The sequence below is a fragment of the Glycine max genome, chromosome 16, assembly GCF_000004515.6.
Source record: "Glycine max cultivar Williams 82 chromosome 16, Glycine_max_v4.0, whole genome shotgun sequence".
Classification (NCBI taxonomy): Eukaryota; Viridiplantae; Streptophyta; class Magnoliopsida; order Fabales; family Fabaceae; genus Glycine; species Glycine max.
In genome coordinates this window covers 27,678,315-27,685,962 of record NC_038252.2, presented here as the reverse complement: position 1 = coordinate 27,685,962, position 7,648 = coordinate 27,678,315, and positions in this window count along the sequence as shown.

Here is a 7,648-nt window from a genome sequence, read left to right as displayed (position 1 = left end):
GATGGGGAATTTTAATTCCCGTGGTTTTTGTGAGAATTTAAAATTCTTCTAATTTAGTCTATTAAAATGCTTTAAAAAAATGATGACATTTTAATTATTTCTAAAATACTTTATCCAAACAGATTAAAATATAAGAAGCATTTTAATAGCTCAGTTAAAATACTTTATTCACTTTAATTATTCCATCCAAACACAATGTTAAGCGTTGTCTAAAGATGTCAAAGACGATAGAGCACTCACGTATCCCATTTATCTTAATAGTAATTTGACATTTTATCTACGTGTTCCAATTCTTCAAATTAAGTTTCTGAATATTCTTATTTTCAAATTAAATACAGATTTTTTTTATGCAATGTTAATTCGGGTCCTTATAACTTATCTCAAAACGCAAAAATTCAAGTTTTACATTTTAATAGTTTCTTGTTGATTGCTTTCATTATTTTGTTTATGAATATGAGGGTATTTGTACAAACAATACATCATTCACATTATTTTTCATGTTAATGAATGCAATGGTGTAATTATCACAACTTGAATCGGTTCAGAAAGGCTTGAAAATTATGTCCGTAAATTGTAAAAAATAGTTTTTTACACTCTAAAATTTTAATAACTTCACTAAGTTAAATTTGACAAATAAAAAACCAAAATGAATGTTTTAAAATGTATAAGATAAAAAAAATAATACAAAAAGAAGGGAAAAAATAATTTATCTAACTAAAAATATTTTTAAATAAAAAAGAAATAGAAAATGAAGAAACAAAAAAATAAACTGTTAAGAGTTCGATTATGGGAAAACCTAATTCTTAACGTGAATGCAAAACTTTTTTTCGAAGACAAGTTGTGAATTCGGTGGGTAAGGACTCATTCACACTGCGCAAAAAAAAAAAAAAAAAAAAAAAAAAAAAAACAGAGGAAATATTTATGTACTTAATTTTAAAAGGGGTATTTCAGGAGCTTAATCGTGAGAATAGGAGCAAAGAGATAAAAATGTCATAGTAATTTATGCTTGAGAAGGTGATAGGTTGAACAAAAAGGGTGTGCTTGAGGCTTTTTTTTATATATATAAAGATGGTACAATTTTTTCAATTAATTATTAAATAGTAGGTTTTTAAAAAATTACACAAATGGATAAGTCATCTTTTGAGAGATAATTTTATATATGAAGAAATTGATTTCTCATTTTCATCTTTTATTTATTTATTTTAATGAGGCAGCTAAGAGCTGTCATAAATTGATTCTTTAGTCGTTAAAAAATGATTTATACATTTTTGTATGTTTTTTAAATTTATCCATTTTGATAATTAATTTAAAAAATTATACCACTTTTGTAAAAAAAAAAAGCCTATGCTTGACCCACCCAACAAGTAATGAAAGTGAATAGTACAAAAATTGAAGAAGCACATAATTAATTATCTCAAGTTTAAATTTTAGAAATATAATTGCACATTTCTAACTTAATTAGATCTCTTAAAGTTCAAATTTACTAATTGAAGATGCAATTACACTGAAAAAAAATCAGGGAAAGGTTTGGTGTTTATAATTTTTCCGAGTTCTATTCAAATTAATTGGATGCCTAATATGATATGTAGTACTAGTGATGCTAGATAAATAAATGAGTAAGTTACAATGTTTTCTTTTTTAATCTTTACAATAACTTTCTTTTAGGAGAGCATGTTGTAATATATTTTAAACAATTACGGGAGGTTAGTTTTTTTTATTTTTTATATACAATTTGTTCAATCAATTCAACTAAACGTCTTTCATAGTTAGTATAATGTATAAAGGGGTTTCATAGTAAATCTTTCAAATTAAGATGTATTAGTTTAAGAGTAAAGAAAAGAGAAAAAGAAAGAAAAACTTGTTTGATATGCTTATTTACTGAAGAGATTTGAAATTCGATCTATGAATTTAAGGATTGAGAAATAGAGGTTTATTAGTGGTTTTTAAATCTTAAAAATTTAATAAAATAAAACTAAGAATTTGGTGGTAAAAATTGTCACAATATAAAATTATTTTAAAATATAGTCAAATTTAAGAAAATAAAATTAAGATAGCAACAATAAAAATCTGCTATTATATTAAGTTAATTATTTTAAAATGTCAGATACTAATAGAATGAACATTTTGGGTAATATTAAAAACTTAAAGGATCAAAACAAATTTTTAAAAAATAAAGGATCAAAATGGATTTTACTAAAAACTTATGAGACTAAAATATTATTTTAGCCTAAAAAAATATTTAATTACTCTCAATATAATAATATTATTTGTTAAGTAATTCTTTTTTTCTAAAAAAAAGAAATCAATTTATAAGTGAGTTAGTAAGTTACTGGAGTGACTTGCAAAACTATTTCATATAGCAACTCAAATAATATCAAACTTATGGCCAATTAATTAAAGTGGGTCCGTCATTTAGGCTTTTGTAGATCAACTAGATCCAAACATTTTGTCACACTACATTTCATGTTAATTCCTTGCATTTAGGAAAATATTGACCTGAGTCCTGAAGGGTGCAATTGATAAGTGAAATGAGTAAATATTCACCACTGATGCTCTATCAATCTAGTGCAAAATCTGATTTCTTGGGTTATAGCTTTCTATTGATTTGAATCAGGAATTGTTCTTTTGTAGAAACAACATGACTTAATCTCCTACTCTAACAACTTGTTATGTGATTCTCGTCCATTACCTTGTAATTAATTAGCATTAGTCTTCTCGGATTTTTACTTCAGAACTTGAACTGCCATTGGTTTAATCAGTCAGATTCTTTGCGGCTATACTAACTATAAGTGCTTTAAGTAGCTTAATCAAAGCAATTATGTGCTACGATGACTTTGTGCAACAATAAAGCATGAAGGTTTTCTTTTGGCATTATGAAAAATTTTTAGGTGACACCCTCTACTCCGATATATATATATATATAAATTTACGTGGATAAAAGTTTCACATTCATTTCACTATTATCAATTAAAACTTATTAAAAACATATTCGATTCAAAATAAGACCATCAAAATTTATAAAAATATTTTTTAAATCAATGAGGTAAAATAAAATAGACTAACATTATGCAATTAATATAAAAACTTATGTCTCAACGTCAATTCCTATCAGAACATTGTGTCCTGACGTTCTTCAGCACAAGGTTCCTTAAAGCGATTCACCTAATCATCTACTCCCCCAATAGAAAGTTCAAGATCATCACATGATTCAAACACAAATAATACATAGGGAGTGAGTTATCACATTCCTAACTAATGGAGAGAAACAAGATAACTAGATATACATATCATATAAACAAAATAAAACTTACTTAAACATAACTTACAGAATTTCACCACTTTGTCATTCAAAATTCACCTTTCAATCATCAATCACACCTTTCAATCATCAATCATAATACACATGAACCACACACTCCGATTAAGACATAATAACACATCAATTTCATAATAAGCAATTAACAAGCGCATGAGATAGTTATGCTAAGACTCAAGCCTGTATGCAATGTGGTACCATGTCAATGAAAAACCACCCTGGGGCACTTAGGAGTACATAACAAAACACACCACACAATGGATATGTCAGGTCACTCTCACTAAGTAAAATCATAGGGAGACCAGTCAGGGTCATAGTGTTTTGCGAGAATGCTCCAACCATATGGGATCAACATAGGCTTAAAGAAGCACTCAAACCAGGTGACCCCCAAGGCCTACACTCCGAAGAGTCCGTCAAGGTCTCTCCCTCTTGATTCATGTTCAACCCCTAAAATCATTTTAGCACACAGACTCTATCTATGAAATGTACAAAATACACGACTCCTCAATTGTTCTCAAAATAGTTTTAACTCGTTGCCCTTTAAGGGTCTTAGTATTAACTCGTCGCCCTTAAAAGGACTTAACATTAACTTGTCGCCCAAAAAGGGACTTAGCATTAACTCGTCGCCCTTGAAGGGACTTATAGTCGTGTGATTGTACAATTCATAGTTCATAACTCAATGCACACAATATCTCAATCATGTGCATACTCGTGCATACTGAGTTTATCACATACACTTTATCTCAATCACAACGGTATAATCTCAATAACAATACTATAATCTCAAAGCAACATGTTATTTCACAGTTCATCACATATTTCATTCATAAACACTGCTCATGAATTATACAATACCCACGACCTCATACTCGTGTTTTCAAACATATTTAATACATTGCGCTACAATTTAACACTGATTCCTAAATAGGAAACCTACAATTTCTCTTTAACACTGCGCATCAATACTTTTCTCAATATCAGTACTGATCGGGTTATTGTACAACTCACAACTCTCAACATAATTATTGTCACATAAGTGTTAAACACACACACTTATTTGCAACCAAATATCATTCCCACAATTTAACATCTCATAACTCAAATACACATCACACAATAATCATATTTGCATGACACAAAACATATATATACATATATAGAAAGAGAGAGTGAGAGTAAATCAAGCTACATTATTTTTAATAAAAAGAGTTTTTATAACAATTAATTTAATGTTACATCAAAAGAAATTACTATTAGGCATTAACCTTACAACTTTATTTAATTTATTATTTTAGTATTACAATAAATATATACACACAACATGTTGATCATCGTCCTGGAAAAATATATAATAAGATAATAATTCATATAAAATAAGTCATTAAAAATAATACTATTTAGAATATAATTCACGATGATGATCAACACAAGAACACATTAATTTCACAACAATTTCTCATCGGGACATCAACTGGTTCATCAAACATATATAATTCATAAATAATTCACAGTTATAATTATAAGGATAAAATAAAAATTGGAGAAACACCCCAAAACCCATTCTAATTGATATTCTAAGGATCCCTACACATGTTCTCACTAATCTCCAATTGTGAATAACTCATCCCTTATCTGCGGGCTCATGTGTCTTTCGATGGCGATAGCGGCATCTCTAGCAAGTTCCTGAGATTCCAAAATTTTTTTCCTAAGATTCCTCAATTTTTTCCTTTAATTGCTCTGATAGGGTTCCCAAACATCAGACAGAAGAAGAGATTGAAGCCTCCATTTTATACTGTCTTTGTGTGATTTTGTTTTCTCTCTCCAAGGATATTCTTTTGCAAATCCCAACGGTGAATGTGTGTGGAATTGAATCACGACCACATATTAAAATTTTATGACAATCCAGCGGCTAACGAATCCGGGATCGAAGTTTTACCGAGAGAGTTTTAGGTTTCTGCGGGAAAAGAAAAGACTACGATGCAAAGGGTATTTCTCTCAGCTTAGACATGATTTTGAAATTCTCAACGGTGATAATGCTCGAAATTGGGTTGCGAATCTGGTGCTTAAATTTCACGACGATCCAACGGTGAATGAGTCCGAGATCGTCGTTTTTCTGAGAGATATTTGGTGGTCTATGGGGAAAGAGAGAGTTTTAGGAGAAAGAAAAGGAAAAAAAAATGAAATTGAGAGAGTCAGTCTCAAAACAAACATAGCTTACTTACAACATATTATTTACTTATTATTTTAATCAAATATACAGTTAAAACTCTATAAATTAATAATGTCAAGACCAGAGAAATTTATTAATTTAGAGAGTTATTAATTTATCGATAAATTAATAATTATTAATTTAAAGAGTTTTTAAGTAATTATACTGTACATACCAAACTTTATGATACAATACAAAAATACAACACCTAAGCTATTGGATGCAATAAGAAAAGTTAGAGATGAGCTCCAAATAGACTTGAACTTTAAAGGAAAACAGACAACTATTGAATCATATTTTAATAGAGTGTAATATATTTTTTTCAGTTTCTATGAATTATTAATTTATGATTTTCTTGGGACCGAAAATTATAAAGGGATCTCACGAAAAATTATTATCTTATTATTTTATCGAGTTTTTCAATTTTTTATATTGACTCAAGTCGGGAGTAGACAAATTTATTATTTTAGAGAGTTTATTAATTTACCGAATATTAATTTAAATAATTTCTAATATATATATATATATATATATATATATATATATATATATATATATTCCTCAAACCATTATTTTATTAACTTTTTTTTATTTAATTATAAAATCTCACCGTTCTCTAAAATTTTATTTATTTATTTATTTATTTATTATTTTAAAAAAATGAGATATTACACGTATAATTAAGAAAACTTAGCTTGAGATAATATAAGATCCATATGCTTTGGCCTACCTCCATGATTGTTGCAAATCAGGTTGCTACATGGCCTAACTAGATAATTAGTCAATAATAACAAAAACAAAACACACCTTTTAGGTATTCACAAGTAGGTCAAATGCAAAATCCATAGGCAATTAAACTCTTTCAACAATTTTCTGCATATATAAACTAGTATTCTGACTGTCCTTTAGTAGTCTAACAAACACAACACCTTGCACACACCTAGTTACAATTTCCTCAAATGCACCAGTAAATTCTTTCACACACATAGCAACAATCTTGTCTTCTTGACCTCGGTGACCAATGAGACTTCCACCATGTAAATCTCTGATCAACATCATCTATGTGAAAGTCTTCAACGCATTGATTGGTTCAACACTGCATAGTGCATCCTTGCATCATAGAAGTTATCATCAGCTCCTTATAACTCCAAACCTCTTCTAACCCCAAAATTTAGAGCATCTAACAAATCTACTAGTATGCTCAAGGCATTAGCTATCTTATTCTACACGCTTAACTTGTGCACCAAATCAAGAAAAACTTTTATTGGAATTGGGACAAAATGGCATGCATATTGATTCCTTTTGGGTACTCAGATAAGTGAAGGCCTCACTATCTAATACAAAGTAAACTCTCTGTCGAATGCTGACTACGTAATGCTCCCAATTCTTCAAGGAAGACATAATAGAATAAAAATTTGTCATTTGTACGGGGTCCACATACATTTTACATTTCTATGCTTCTTGGTAAAGTAAGCTATTGGAATTTTCCATCCCCTTGTGTTTGTCCAAGTGTAAATGGAGTGAAAGGAAATGGAGAAGACCGAGATAGAATGGAAATACCAAATTTCTATTGTTTATTTGAGAGGAGAAATAAAAAACTGGTAGGTCTTGTTGATAAAAAATTTCCCTCCTAAAGTGGAGGGAAATGTTTGTTGCAATTTTATGCACAAAAATAAATCTTTAATTTCTTATTCTGTTGCTTGTGATGTGAACAAAATTTTGAACTTTCATACCCTCTGTCAAGCACCAGGAAAAAGAAATCCCATTTCATTTTCACTTTATTTATTTTTCACTTTCTCTTGCTTTAAGTACAATGAAGATGACAAAGTTTGCATTTATGACATGTTGCTTTTTTAAATACAATGAAGATAATAAAGTTTGAATTTATGACATGTTGCTTTTTTAAATACAATGAAGATAATAAAGTTTGAATTTATGACATGTTGCTTTTTTAAATACAATGAAGATAATAAAGTTTGAATTTATGACATGTTGCTTTTTTAAATACAATGAAGATAATAGAGTTTGAATTTTTTATGCATGTTGCAAATTATTCAACTCAAGTTCGGCACTACTAATGCAATTCTAGTAATCTACACTTTCACTAGTTGATGGTACATGAA